This window comes from Rutidosis leptorrhynchoides, chromosome 1 (assembly GCF_046630445.1).
Source record: "Rutidosis leptorrhynchoides isolate AG116_Rl617_1_P2 chromosome 1, CSIRO_AGI_Rlap_v1, whole genome shotgun sequence".
NCBI lineage: Eukaryota > Viridiplantae > Streptophyta > Magnoliopsida > Asterales > Asteraceae > Rutidosis > Rutidosis leptorrhynchoides.
Window position 1 is genome coordinate 236,357,539 of NC_092333.1, and position 16,119 is coordinate 236,373,657.

At 31.6% G+C, this 16,119-nt stretch overlaps 1 pseudogene; it reads left to right on the forward strand.

The window, feature by feature from the left end:
* Positions 1-16,119, forward strand: part of LOC139895940 (probable aldo-keto reductase 3) — a 105,655-nt pseudogene that overhangs the window by 12,946 nt on the left and 76,590 nt on the right.

Sequence of the window (16,119 nt, forward strand, 5' to 3'; positions counted from 1 at the left end):
CCATAACAAAATCTTAATAAAATCCTCGGCAAAACGCCGTACATAACCCAAAAATGTATGTATGAAAGGACATTAAGTCTTATGAAATAAATTATCAATCATGAATCATCATATCACATCTGCTTAGAGCGGGTGTGATTAGCTGGGCCAGCATGAGTCTCAGCAGAAGGCTCATACTTTTGCAACTTTCCTTTCACTTCTTCCAACTCTTCCTTCTAAACACGAACTGTGCTCTCGAGAGCCTCGAACCTAGCGTTAACTTCACGGTTACGCTTACGACTCTCGATCCCAACATTGTTCTTGAAGCTAACAAACGAATCCATACTAGCTCGTATATGGTCCATCATCTCGTTATGTGGCAAAGTACACATACAATCACTGAGAGCATTAATACGTGTCACTTCATTGTAAGCCCTGTTCATATGGGTAAGGGTGGAAAAGTAGTAGTGAACAGGATCATCGATCTCCGGTTGATCAGCACGGTGTCTGGCAGCAGTCGGAGGAGCAGGAGCAGCAACTGAGTTATCGCTTGAAGTCGACATCTGCAAACAGTAAAACCGCAAACCACATACTAAAAGATATAAATGCTAATGATATAACATATCCGAAATGAAATGCATAATAATGCTATAGCAAAAGGGTCGGGCTGTAGACTAGACTCTAATGCACCCTAAGAATCACGGGTTGACCACATTAAGACCGCCTAGTTCCCTACAACCAGAGCTCTGATACCAACTGTGATGGCCCCGTCAAAACACTTAATGGCTCCGTCACTTGGTCCCACAGCTTGATTGAACTTAAATGAATTTAACAAACGGCATTGCATTCTTTTATTTCAAAAGTTTCCCAAAAAGGAAAGCATACCAAAATATGTAGTTTAAAAGTAACCCAACATATTAATAATCCAAAGTTGACACAAAAACATTGTCAACAACCCACAAGTATTAATTATTCAAAAATCGAATGCAAGCCAAAGTTTCATAAAAATCTGCCCAAATGCATGCAGACTCTTCTAAATACAGCGAAAGCATCACATAAACTCAAGTACCTGTGAAAACATGCGAGTAAACTGTCAACACAAAGGTTGAGTGAATTATAGGTTTAAATAATTAAATAAACTTTAGACCACAAGATTTAAAAATGTTAGAAAATATTAAATATTATTCCATTATCGATGAGCCACCTGGTAACCACTTAACCCTTTATTTACCCTTGCCAAACACAATAAAAATATACACTGGACAGTGTATCTACAATAAAATACGAAGTACTAAACATTCCGATTATAAATTGCTAGCGCGACTAGCTCGAAATGGGGTTGTCAAACCCGATAGATCTATCCGTAGGATTCGCGTTCACCGGTAGAAACTAATGATTACAGTTACCAGACTAGGGAATATTTTTGTCCAACTCATAATGAATAATTTAAATTTAATTATCACTTGTGTCTAAACGTAAAATAAAATGCATGTAATCACATCCCAAAAATATACTTTGAAAAGTATGTAAAAACGGGACTATAACTCACCTTAGTAGTAACGAAGTAACCAACACAATTTAGCGAACAGCAAATGAGTACAGTGATCAGGAATGATCACAGCGCCGACCTATAAATAAAGCAGGTCGATATAAATAACTAACTTAGGTCAAGTTTTAGTATGATAGCTATTGTACATGTTGCAAGTAGTCATAGAACATTACTCAATATGCATCGGTTTGATCGGAATAGCTTACGGACACACACTTTCTATTTTTAGAAAGTTTCTATTTTTAGCAGGTTTCCATTTTTGGAAAGTTTCTATTTTTGGAAAGTTTCTATTTTTGGAAAGTTTCTATTTTTGGAAAGTTTCCAAATATAGAAAGTTGTTATTTTAGGAAAATTTATAAGTTAGGAAAGTTTCCTTAATTAGAAAGTCAACAAAAGTCAACTGAAAGTCAAAGTCAACCGAAAGTTAACTCAAAAGTCAACCTTGGTTAAACATAGTCAACGTTAATTTTAAAAGTGTAAGTTATAATAATAATATAAGTTATAACGTTTATTAAAGTTAAATATGTCTAATTATGTCATAACATAAGTTTAATTAAATTAAAATGAATTATTAAAGTTAATATAAGTTCAAATGATATAATTAATATAACATAAGTATTTGATTAATTAATTAAATATTAGTCATAATATAAGTATTATTAATTAATAATAATTTTTAAATCATATCATAAGTATTATTAATTAATAATGAATTATTAATCATATCATAAGTTTCTAATTATAATTATTAAATCATAAGTATTAAATTATAATTAAATAATAACTAAGTCTTATAATAATTAAATAATTATTTAATCCTTATTATAAGTCTTATTATAATAATCTCATAATATAAGTTTAATACTTATCATAAGTATTTTTCCATCAATAATGAAGTATTATTAATCATATGTTTAATTAAAATGTTAATTAAATCATAAGTATTAATTAAATGATATAATAAATATATATCATAAGTTGTAAATAATAATAATTACTTTTTTTATCATAAGTAATTAAATTATAATGAAATCCATTATTTATATCCTAAGTTTAATAATTAGTCAAAAGTTTTAAATCAAAAGTTCATCGGGTCGTATCCTGAGCCCCGGGTGTCGGTTTTCGGCGAGCCTTACATGTATCTCCGCCTAAGTAAACCACCCGACACTTTGGTATACTCAAGAACACCCCAAGAACAGTCCACAAGTCATGTTATACAGCCAACACACTACTTGCAACTTCAATTTAATCAAAAACGTGTTTTGGACGTAACGGGTGATTCGTGGCTCGGATTGAGATGACCCAAACATGAAAGTTCGCCCCACCATCAGTACTAACACACTAACACACCCTAAAGTCACCAAATATGGTCACAAAGACGAGCCAAACCTGGTTCATACCAAAATCACATTCAATCTTAACAAAATACCACTTTGATCATAACTAGGGTTTCGGGAATCGAAACGACATGAATACGGTGTCTAAAATTAATGTCTTGATGAGAGGAACTCATTTATATACTTTATTTTTACTTTTATATCAGTTACAGAGTCAGAAACACACGAAAAAGCTGCTGTCCAAATTATATCAAGCCGAAAACATATGTAAACGAGCAATTCTACGCATACAATCAACATTGCAAAAACTAATAATCATCATACTATTAATAAATTATCAAAATACAGAAAAGTAAGGAAAAATTAAAAGTTCTAGGGTTAGGGTTTATACCCTAATCAAGAAACGAGAAGTATAATCGCGTAGAGAACGGAACGAGGAACGCATTTATGTAGATGATCTCTTGATCCAAGCTTGATTTTGGTTGATGATGATGATGATATGGTGATGAATGGTGATGGCCAAGGAGGGAGAAGGAGGAGAGAAAAATGAAAATTAGGTTTAGGGAATTATTTGTGGAATGATAAAATAAATTGTCAAAAAAAAGAAATCAAGGGAATTACTCCCCCCTCCCATGAGGCTTCGGCCGAAATTCTTAGTGGGGTGGGACCCACTTGGTCCATCTCACTTAAATGTAAATTCCTGATGGCCCGAAAGCCCGAACGAGTCCCGAAACGCGAAAACGCACTTACGCGATTAAAAATCCGGAAAGTTAACAAACGCGCGACGAAAAATAAATATTTATACACTATATAATAATATGATCTTAAAATATCATATTTAAAATAATTAGGATTTAAATATCCTAAAAACGCGTCCGTTGGTTTAAAAACCGAAAAGATTCGCCGGATAGAAATCCGCGATTCGTATAAATGTACGTTTTAAAATATGAATACATATATTCACATAACACATAATAAGTAATATATTATTACTAAAATAATAATATAGGTCATGAAATGACGTAACACAATTAACAGGTAACGGTCGTTAAATAATTAACGGTAAAAGATAACGGAAAAAGTAGGGTCGTGACATACGGCCCCGTTAAACCTGATGAACAAATGATCAACGTTATCCATCCCGCCGTTAATTATGGTGTCACCCATTTTGACACCTCCGATATGTACGGTCCTCACATTAACAAAATCCTTGTTGGCAAGGTTTGTTAGTTATCCCACTTGATTGCTCTTTTTTCTGACTATTAAACAACAGAGTAAAAAAATTAATAATAATTAAGCTTAGACTGATTGAGGAGTTTTTTTCTATAGGCGTTGAAGGGATTAAAGAGAGACCAAATTCAATTGGCTACGAAATTTGGGATCATATTTGGGGAGGGTTTTGGGGTGAAAATCCGAGGGGATCCGGTGTGACAACTCGAAAATTTCCGACCAAATTTAAACTTTATTCTTTATATATTCCCGACACGATAAGCAAAGTTTGTAAGTTGAATCTCAAGATTTGTAAACTGTGTTCATACATTCATTTAACCTCGACCAAATTCCAAAGATTCACGAACCATTATAGGAACGGATATGATTATATATGTATATATGTATATATTATAACTAGAAAACGTTAACAAGTATTAGACGTATAATACTTTACATGAACGTTATTATTTTAAAATATATTTAAAATAATTATCAACAGAATTAAAAGATAATATCAAATGGTTGAATTATCAGATACATTGAATTATGATTACGAGTCCCTATTAAGAGGTCCACTTTGATTTAGGAAACGTTTCCTTTTTAACCATATTCGGAAAACGGTAAAGTGATCTTCGAGTAAGGACAAAGTGTCAAGTAATGAGAGCAAGTCAGATTGGTAGAAATTTCTGTTAAATTCCAATACATGCCTTACAATAATTGCCTCGTGACTTTTGATAAGATTAACCTTCATATTAGGTATTGTGAAAGTGAAATTAGGGATTATAGGTAAATTAGAGAATAGATTTTGACAAGTTAAATAGATCAACATTTTACACTAAGATGATTCCCTACGTTTGATTTTCCTTTAGACTTAATCCTACGAGTCATGATTAAACTGGAAGTTAAAACCTTGAAACCTGTTATGATTTTTATATGATTTTTACTTTCATAAACGAAAACGTCATTTTGATATAATAGACTTTTTAAGAACGTCTTATGACATAACAACTTCTACTATTATAACCTTTGTGATAAAATGATTTGGATTATAAAGTAATTAGAATATTAAAATGTCTTTGTAAACGTTATATATATAAAGTATATCAATTTTAAACTTTAAAAATACAAATGTTACGAAATAGTAATTCTTGATATTTAAACAATTCCTAAATACATAAATTTTGAATATCATTAGTTTTGAAAAACTATATATTAAGTAAAGAGTTCAAACTTATATTTTGAAATGAAAATATATATTTTAACTTAGTCATAAAACGTCCTGATTTAAAATAATATATTTTGACAAACAAAGAGTCACTGAATTATAGAAGCAAATGACCACAACACTCAAAATGCATAAGTTACACTTCATGTAATATTGTTTATTATTGATTTAAGATTATATTTTGATAAGAGAACGAGTCACTAAACATAAAAGGCTAGTTTTCTCAGTGTACGAAACGTCGTTCGAAAAACCAAAAGCGGGACATGAGTCGAGTGACAATGTACGAAATATCGGAACTTATTTTACGAGTTAACTATGCACGTAAATATAATATAATATATAATTAATTATATAAATTAATTAAATAAATAAAAATTATATATTAAAGTGTCGGCAGCCATTAATCATCGAGGGAGTGAGCTGGAGGAGACAGTGCCGCGATTGCGGGACTAACACCCTAAACAACTCCGCAGTCACGGATATCAGGGATCCATAAACTGGCTATAAAGTCTCGAACTCATTGAACTCATTTCATAATTCATATATCTCAATATCTCTCGTATATATATATATATATATATATATATATATATATATATATATAATAATAATAATAATAATAATAATAATAATAATAATAATAATAATAATAATTATTATTATTATTATTATTATTATTATTATTATTATTATTATTATTATTATTATTATTATTACTATTATTATTATTATTATTATTATTATTATTATTAATATTGAGATTACTAATATTCATTTTATTATTATTAGTATTAGTATTATGAGCGATATTATTAAGTATTATACATAAAATACTACGACTAGATTCTGCTCGCGTAATTTCAAATGGGTATTTCGAGTAGGATAGGGCTAAGAAAATTATGGGTTATAGCTATGGAGGTGATGGGTAATGTTCGAGGGTATGCTCGTGAGGTCAACCTAGTGTTTATCATCTCCGTTGCGTCTACGTACCTCTCCTACAATATTAAATCTCAATATTGATACGTAAGCACTCATAATTTAACTTTTACATATTGTCGTTAGATAGGATATGTTGAATCCTGAATTAGTTACATATGCAGTTGAGATAAGGTATAAGATATGCATGTCGTTGGAAAGCTAACAAAAAATTAAGAACTTTTCATTTAGATATCGAATGGTTTCGATGAACGAATTAGAAGTTATAGTCAATTGAAATTTGGTATTATTATTAAAAATGATTATTATTATCGTCGTTATTATCATCGTTCTAGTTTTTATATAATTATTATTATTATTATTATGATTATTATTATTATCATTATCCATAGAAAGTATTATCATTAAAAATTGTTAATTTATTATTATTACTACCGTTATTATCGTTAAAGTTATAATTAGTATTATTATTATTATTATCATTAAAATATTTATTAGTATTAATATTATCATAATATTTATTATTATTAGTATTATTATAATTAAAACTAATATAAGTAATACTTAATTATTATGATTACTATTATTATCATTAAAATGAACGCGACATAAAAGACGATTAAAAACTATTAAATGAATCAATTAGGAAATAATGAGTATGAGTATCATGATGAAATTAAAATATTGTAAGATATGAATTTAGATCAAATTATTGTTCTTATTATTTTTATCATTACTATTATTACTAAAAGTATTGATAATATTAAAACTATCATTTTAACAAAAATTATCATTTTAATAGAAATGTCATTTTATTATGAAATGTCATTATTATTATCATTTTAAATAAAATTATTATTTTAAAATTAATATTAAAAACTATCGTAAATATTAAAGTTATTATAATTAGAATTATCATTTTATCATAATATCAATTTGAGTAAATATAAATATTGATATTTTTATTAATAGAATAATAATAATTATTATTACAAAATAATACAACTATTACTTATTATTATTATTATCAATGTTATTTTATCAAATAAATATGTAATACAAATAATATAATTACTTTAATAAAACCTATCATAATATTTTTTTTATGATATTAAATGAACTTTATAAATTTTATTACTTAAGATATATAAAAGTATATTTTTTATAAAGTTTTATTTATTAATAAATGAATTATATTATTTACTCTAATAAATCTTTTAAAAATATTTAAACATATAAAACGACGATATTTAAACTATATAATAATCATGTATAAATTTTGGAAATCATTTTGAGTCAAATTGACTTTTGTTGACTCTTGCATATTAGTCTCGAGCATTAGGATTGTGGTACACTATGACTTGACCTAATTTGTTAGATAAATATTAACCAACACATATATATGCATAATTAATTTAGGTTCGTGAATCCAAGGCCAACCTTGCACTTGTTCAATGACGTTATATGTATTTTTACTACGAAATACAGTATGGTGAGTTTCATTTGCCTTTTTACCCTTTATATTTTTGGGCTAAGAATACATGCGCAATTTTTATTAATGTTTTACGAAATAGACATAAGTAATCGAAACTACATTATATGGTTGAATGATCGAAGCTGAATATGCCCCTTTTTGCTTGGTAGCCTAAGAATTAGGGAACATCACTAATTTTGAGAATTAGTGCACGCCTAATTGATGCGAATCTTAAAGATAGATCTATTGGGCCTAACGAACCCCATCCAAAGTACCGGATGCTTTAGTACTTCGAATTTTTTTTTATCATGTCCGAAGGATTTCCCGGAATGATAGGGGATATTCTTATATGCATCTTGTTAATATCGGTTACCAGGTGTTCAATCCATATGAATGATTTTTGTCTCTATGCATGGGACGTATATTTATGAGAACTGGAAATGAAATTCTTGTATTAAAATGATGGAAATGAATGATTATGATAAACTAATGAACTCACCAACCTTTTGGTTGACACTTTAAAGCATGTTTATTCTCAGGTATGAAAGAAATCTTCCGCTGTGCATTTGTTCATTTTAAGGATACTACTTGAAGTCATTCATGGCATATTTCGAAGAACGTTGCATTCGAGTCTTTAAGTTCATTAAAGATTATTATTAAGTTAATTTATCGTTGGATAGTGGATATTATGAAATGGTATGCATGCTTGTCAATTTTTGATGTAAATAAGGTTTCCCTTTTAAAAACGAATGCAATGTTTGTAAAATGTATCATATAGAGGTCAAATACCTCGCGATGTAATCAACTATTGTGAATCGTTTATAATGTATATGAACGGGTCCTTTCAGTTGGTATCAGAGTGGTGGTCTTAGCGAACCAGGTCTGCATTAGTGTGTCTAACTGATAAGTCGTTAGGATGCATTAGTGAGTCTGGACTTCCACCGTGTCTGCATGTCAAAAGTTTTGCTTATCATTTCTAGTCGAAAATCATCTGCTTATCATCCTTAGGAAATTACCTACTTATCATTATTAGTCTAGACACGTCTTGCTACATTAATTTTATGAGTAGTGTATAGACAAAAATTCATATCTTAGCATATCTGCTAAATCATATCTTATCGTACCTGTTACTGTAAACTTTGCCTGACATATTCCTTAAATTCCTCCGTAATCTACGAAATCTTTTGTTCTATATATATAGATATTCTATATAATTAGAATACCATCCGATAGCCAAAAATCACTTCATATCGAAAAACCCTTTACTCGATCGTATGAAATGGAATTCGTTATCAATTCAAGTCCCTCGAATTCTGAAATGGAATCCCACTTAAGTTCTGAAAGCAGTGTGACCAGAATGGATCAATCAATCAGTTATCATCTATTCTGGATGAATTGAGGATGGATTCGTAGCCTCCTCAATCATTGGAGACAAGAAGAAGGAGATCCCTTTCATCCACCACATTGACCTCTTGACGAAGAACCTGAAGCACTTACCGGCGAACCTGTATGAAATATCATTTTCTCTCTCATTTCTAGAGTATCTCGTCACGATTATATACTACATCAAATTCTAGATTTTATTTATCCACTCATCCAAACCGACAATGTAACGACCCGGATTTTTTCGATCGTATTATACTTATGAGATTAATATTTACATAAATTAAACCTTACCAACATGATAAGCAATCTAAATTGTTGAGACTTATGTTTTTAAAAAGAGTTTTACACAACGTTTGACCGTCCAATTTGACCGATGATATCACGAACTATATAACAAACGATAATTATACGTTTGTGTATATATATGTATTTATATATATTTAACATGATCTAAGAATGGTTTAACATCTCATTGTGTACTAATAACAATAAGTTATAAGTATACTTTGAGACTACTAACTTAAGTTTTCAAAATGATAACTATACATAACGTTATTTGACATATATACCTTTAACCTATAATACTTATACAAGTATCGTATAAATATGTATTTAATCACTTTTAAAGGACTTATATACATAAAACAAAATAAGTATATTTACAAAAGATAGCTATTTTTGAATCCTCGTTCCGTTTTCTCAAGATTTCTATACGTACATCTAGGGTATATGTACCCGTATCATACCCAGCTTCTATACGTATTTACTATTAGTATATACACATCACAATCACTTTATTAGCAGCCATGAGTCAGCCAATTATAGATCTTAGCATGCATGATTAATCAATTTGGCATATTACAAGACTTTTGCACAATATTACAAATTTATACATCTTTTCACCACCATTTATACTCCATTCCAATTTCATTTTTACTACACATTTTCTCTAACCAAAAACACACTCTTAGGAACCTTAAGTGTTCTTCATAATCTCAGCAAATAACCATGAAGATCTAGCTTCAAAAACAAGCCTTAATCATCATAATAAATTCCTTACAAGAAAACTTCAATAATCCTTCCAAAAATACAAGTTTACTTCCAACCTTTTGATCCAACTCCACCACTATTTTGGTTCTAGGATTTTTCTCATATTTTACAGTAACTTTGTTCAAGTAACTTGAGGTAGTAACCTTGTTCATAACCTTATTCGATTCATATTTATATAGCTATCTTATTTTGTGTTGTAAAATTTTAACAACAAGAACATAGTTTGAATGATTTCAAACTTGTTTGCAAACTAAATAGATCCTTCTAACTTAACTTTTAAAACACTTAAAGACCTATAATATATCATAATGATATGCTAACTTAACAAGATATAACATGGTTTTACAAAGAACATCTTAAAAACTGAATCTACGTCGTCGGAGTGCAACCGGGGGCTGTTTTGGGTTGGATAATTAAAAACCATCTTAAGCTTTGAATTAGAAGTTCATATTCTAAAAAAATGATATTTCTTATGAATATGTTAACACATAAAAATTTCATGGTTTAACTCAAAGTGTAAGTATTTTTAGAAAAATGATCATTAAATGTTGTTTTTATGACGGAAAATGATCACTTTCATAAGTTTCACCAAAGTTTGACCGATAACCTGTGATTTTGAATACTACCTAAGGTATTTTCAGTTCATATTCTTAAAAATTGACTCGATCCAAGGAAGTGGCAAGTTGAACCAACAAAAACGTAGTTGTAATGAAGAAACTACGACTAAAACAAGATCGGGTATCCGAAGCTAGTTTAGCTACGAAAATATTTGGAGAAAAATTAAATTAATCATATATTTCTAATTAATATGATATTTCATATATATTTTCTTATGATTTGATTTTATATATTTCAGGACCACCCGTAAACAACACGAGAAGATTAATCATAAGACCTCATGATTGTACGCAACACGTCATTTGACAACACGGTACTTTATGTACGCAACACGTCATTTGACAACATGGTACCATGGGTCAAGATTAATTCTGATCAATACGAATACGATGGGGTCTTTATTTATTTTATTGAGCAACTAATTGTGGACCACTAACATCGGACTGCTAACTACGGACTAAGAAAATATTAAAAGTATATATATATATATATATATATATATATATATATATATATATATATATATATATATATATATATATATATATATATATATATATAACGATTACTTAAAAAGAAAATATGTTGATATATTATATATATGGTTAGGTTCGTGATATCTATCGGAGACCAAGTCGTGATAAATACCTTCAAGGCAAAAGTGAGTATATAGTCCCACTTTTAAACTCTAAATATTTCGGGATGAGAATACATGCATTTTATGATTTACGTTATGGACACAAGTGATTAAAAATATATATTCTACGTTGAGTTGTACCACTGGCAAACTTCCCTGTAACTTGGTAACTACTATTTACATGAGGTATTGTAAACGCGAATCCTGTTGATAGATCTATCGGGCCTGAAAACCCCAACTGGACTGGACGACCAGTATTCAACGGTTGCACAGTACTTCGTTTCGGTGACTACACTTGGTACGGTGTAGTAAGATTTCATAATAAAGGGAATATGCGACGTTGATTAAATGTTAAGTATGGTTATCAAGTGCTCAACAACTTAGAATATTTTTATTAAAACGTTTATATATGAAATCTTGTGGTCTATATTTATAACGCTGCCGGCATTAAACCTATATCTCACCAACTTTATGTTGACGTTTTAAGCATGTTTATTCTCAGGTGATAACTAAAAGCTTCCGCTGCAACATGTTGAATTTAAGCAAGATCTTGAGTATGCATATTTGTGTCAAAAATAAAACTGCATATCGGAGGATTTGTAATGTAAAATATGTTGGAAGTCGTATTGTTATTATCACATGTAAAGTTTGTAAGTCTAAGATTATCGCTAAACGATAATCATTATTATCTTGTTTAAACCTTGTATTTGTAATAAAAGTTATGGTTTGTATTGTAAAAACGAATGCAGTTTTTGAAAAACGTCGCATATAGAGGTCAATACCTCGCGATGAAATCATATGTTATTGTATTCGTCCTTATGGTTAAGGTCGGGTTATGACATGTGGTATCAGAGCGTTGGTCTTAGAGAACCAGAAATTTTGCATTAGTGTGTCTTATCGAGTTTGTTAGGATGTATTAGTGAGTCTGGACTTTGACCGTGTTTGATTTTGAAAAATATTGCTTATCATTGTTGGTTAAAAATTAATATGTAAATATTATGTGATACTAATATACTAGTTGTTATGTGATAGATGTATGGCTTAGAACTTGTTATCACATTCAGCGACTCCGAACCAGAATCTTCAGATGGTGTTCCAGTCATTAACCTATCCGATGATGAAAACGACACCTTTGGGGAAGACTCACAAGTTCTGGATGAATCAATTGAAGAGGAACCAGAAGGTGATCCTGAGGAGGAAGAAATACAGGAAATTACGAAAGACAAGTTCGAACGAGGAAAGAAACGAAAGGCTACTGAATTGGAAAATCCAAATCCCGAGTTTAGAGAGGATGTTGTGGCACCAACTCCACCAGATACTTCTAAACCTATTCCCGCTATTCCTATTAGTTCTATCCCGACATTCAGTTCTTCGGTTCCTTAGCCAAAACGTAGGGAGACAACCAGGATAACCTTTAAACGATTTCTTTGAACACAAATGCTTTGGGTTAAATGATGCGCTGTTGTTTTAAACCATGGGATCATATAATGTTTTGTATAATATTACTAGTGTGGTTTGCTTAATATTTGATGTAAGATAAGCATATGTAAAATAGTGAAGTGTGAAATGCAATAATTTTCCATGGTTGAGTATTATTTGGGTGATAGTAATTGATTTTCGTACTAAGCTATTAAGTATGAACTTTAACGGGTAGGTACTACCCTTGGTATAATTATAAAACGCTAATAAGAAGAAAAGGCTTTTATAATAATAACTGGTTCATATTATTAATAAGCTATGATGTACTGTAAATACATACTACATCTATAATATTCCATGTGAATAATTTTTTTTTTCATTCTTATTGAAGATTATGGCGCGATTGAACCGAATGACGGAACAAGAAATCCAGGAACTCATCAATCAGCGAGTGAACGACAGAATGTTATGGGTCGAGGCTGTAAGAGGTGCTGCAGTTAACCCAAATCCTCGTGTGGGATGCACTTACAAAACTTTTCAAGGTTGCAAGCCCTCATCATTCAGTGGAACAGAAGGACCGGTCGGTTTAACCCAGTGGATCGAAAAGATTGAGTCTGTGTTTAAAATCAGTGGTTGTATTGAGAAGGACATGACCAAGTATGCATCATGCACCTTACAATATAGTGCACTCACGTGGTGGAAAAACTATGTGAAGGTCGTAGGAGGAGATGTAGCTTATGATACTCCCTGGGAAGAATTCAAAACAATGCTAATCAACGAATATTGTCCAAGGAACGAGGTTAGGAAGTTGGAAGTTGAATTATGAAGCCTGAAAGTTGTTGGTACAGAACTCACCAACTACAATCAGCGATTCATGGAATTAGCTTTGTTATGTCCCGAATTGGTACCAACCGAAGAACGAAAGATTGAACTGTACAAAGACGGTTTGCCTAAAAAGGTCAAGGCAAATGTTACAGCATCCAAACCCAAGACTATTCATGAAGCTATCACCATGGCGAACGAATTGATGGACCAGATTATTCTGGATAAGAACACCGATGTCAAGACATCGGGAAAAAAAAGAAAGTGGGAAGGTAATCATCAACAATCCAACAAGAAACAAGAAACCACGTAAGGTGCGGGTAGCGGTTCAAACTCAGGTTACTAAGGACGAAATCCTTTATGTAACAGATGCCACAAACATCACTCTGGTTATTGTAATGTGATGTGTGAAAATTGTAATCGAAGGGGTCATCTTGGTGAAGATTGTAGGATTCCTGTTACAAATACCAATGGCACCAAGACTCCTACCACCAATGCAAATAGAACTGCCTTGGCCACGGTTACGTGTTATGGGTGTGGGAAATAGGGTCATTATAAGAGCCAGTGCCCGAATCCAGAGAAGAATAACGGATCTGCATGTGGAAGAGCATTTATTATTAATGCTAGAGAGGCGTATGAAGACCCGGAGCTGGTTACGGGTACGTTTATCATTAATAACTTATCAGCATCTATTATATTTGATACTGGTGAAGATAGAAGTTACGTGTGTAGAGACTTTTATGCTAAATTGAATTGTTCATCATTACCTCTAGATGCTAAGTACATGATTGAGTTAGCTAATGGTAAACTAATTAAAGCCGATAAAATTTATCGTGATTGTAAAATTAATTTAGCCGGAGAAACATTCAAGATTGATTTGATACCCATAGAATTAGGAAGTTTTGACGTAATTAACGGCATGGACTGGATGTCCAAAGTAAGAGTCGAAGTAGTGTGTGCTGAAAAGGCAATTCGCATTTCCCGAAAAGATAAATCAATGATAATGATTTACGGAGACAAAGGTAACCCAAACCTGAATCTCATTAGCTGTTTGAAAGCTCAAAAGTGCTTAGAAAAGGGATGTTATGCCATCCTAGCACATGTAAAGAAAGTTGAAGAAAAGGAGAAGAATATTAACGATGTAAATGTAGTAAGAGACTTTCCTGATGTATTTCCGGAAGAATTACCGGGACTACCTCCTTTCAGGTCTGTAGAATTTCAAATAGATCTTGTACCAGGAGCTGCACCGGTTGCTCGTGCTCCATATAGACTTGCACCGTCTGAGTTAAAAGAACTTCAGAGTCAGTTAAAAGAATTACTGGATTGAGGATTCATACGACCAAGTACTTCACCGTGGGGAGCTCCAATTTTATTTGTTAAGAAGAAAGATGGATCTTTTAGGATGTGTATAGATTATCGTGAATTAAATAAGTTAACTATCAAGAATCGGTATCCATTACCGAGAATTGACGACTTATTTGATCAATTGCAAGGATCATGTGTGTACTCAAAAATCGACCTCAGATCGGGCTATCATCAATTACGTGTCAAAGAAGAAGACATTCCGAAAACAGCTTTTCGGACACGTTATGGTCATTACGAATTTTTAGTTATGCCGTTTGGATTGACAAATGCGCCAGCTGTATTCATGGACCTCATGAATCGAGTTTGTAGTCCGTATTTAGATAAGTTTGTTATCGTTTTCATTGACGATATTCTTATCTATTCCAAGAGTGAACAAGAGCATGAACAGCATTTAAGGTTAATATTAGAGCTGTTAAGAAAAGAACATTTATATGCTAAATTTTCTAAGTGTGCTTTTTGGTTGAAAGAAGTACAATTTCTTGGCCACATTGTTAGTAGCAAAGGAATTCAGGTTGATCCAGCTAAAATTGAGGCCATTGAAAAATGGGAGACTCCTAAGACACCAACGCAGATACGCCAATTTTTGGGTTTAGCTGGTTATTATAGAAGGTTTATTCAAGATTTTTCCCGAATAGCTAAGCCGTTGACAGCGTTAACGCAAAAAGGGAAGAAGTATGAATGGACCTCTGAGCAGGAGAGTGCATTTCAATTACTGAAGAAAAAGTTGACTACAACGCCTATTTTATCGTTACCTGAAGGGAACGATGATTTTGAGATATATTGTGACGCTTTGCGACAAGGTTTTGGTTGCGTCCTTATGCAACGGAAGAAAGTTATAGCATACGCATCTCGACAATTGAAGATTCACGAGCGGAATTATACGACGCATGATTTAGAATTGGGAGCAGTAGTGTTTGCATTGAAGATATGGAGACACTATTTATATGGGGTTAAATGCACTGTGTTTACTGATCATAAAAGCCTTCAACATATTTTTGATCAGAAACAGCTGAACATGAGGCAACGTAGGTGGGTCGAGCTGATAAACGACTATGATTGTGAGATTCGCTATCATCCCGGGAAGGCGAATGTAGTGGCCGACGCTCTAAG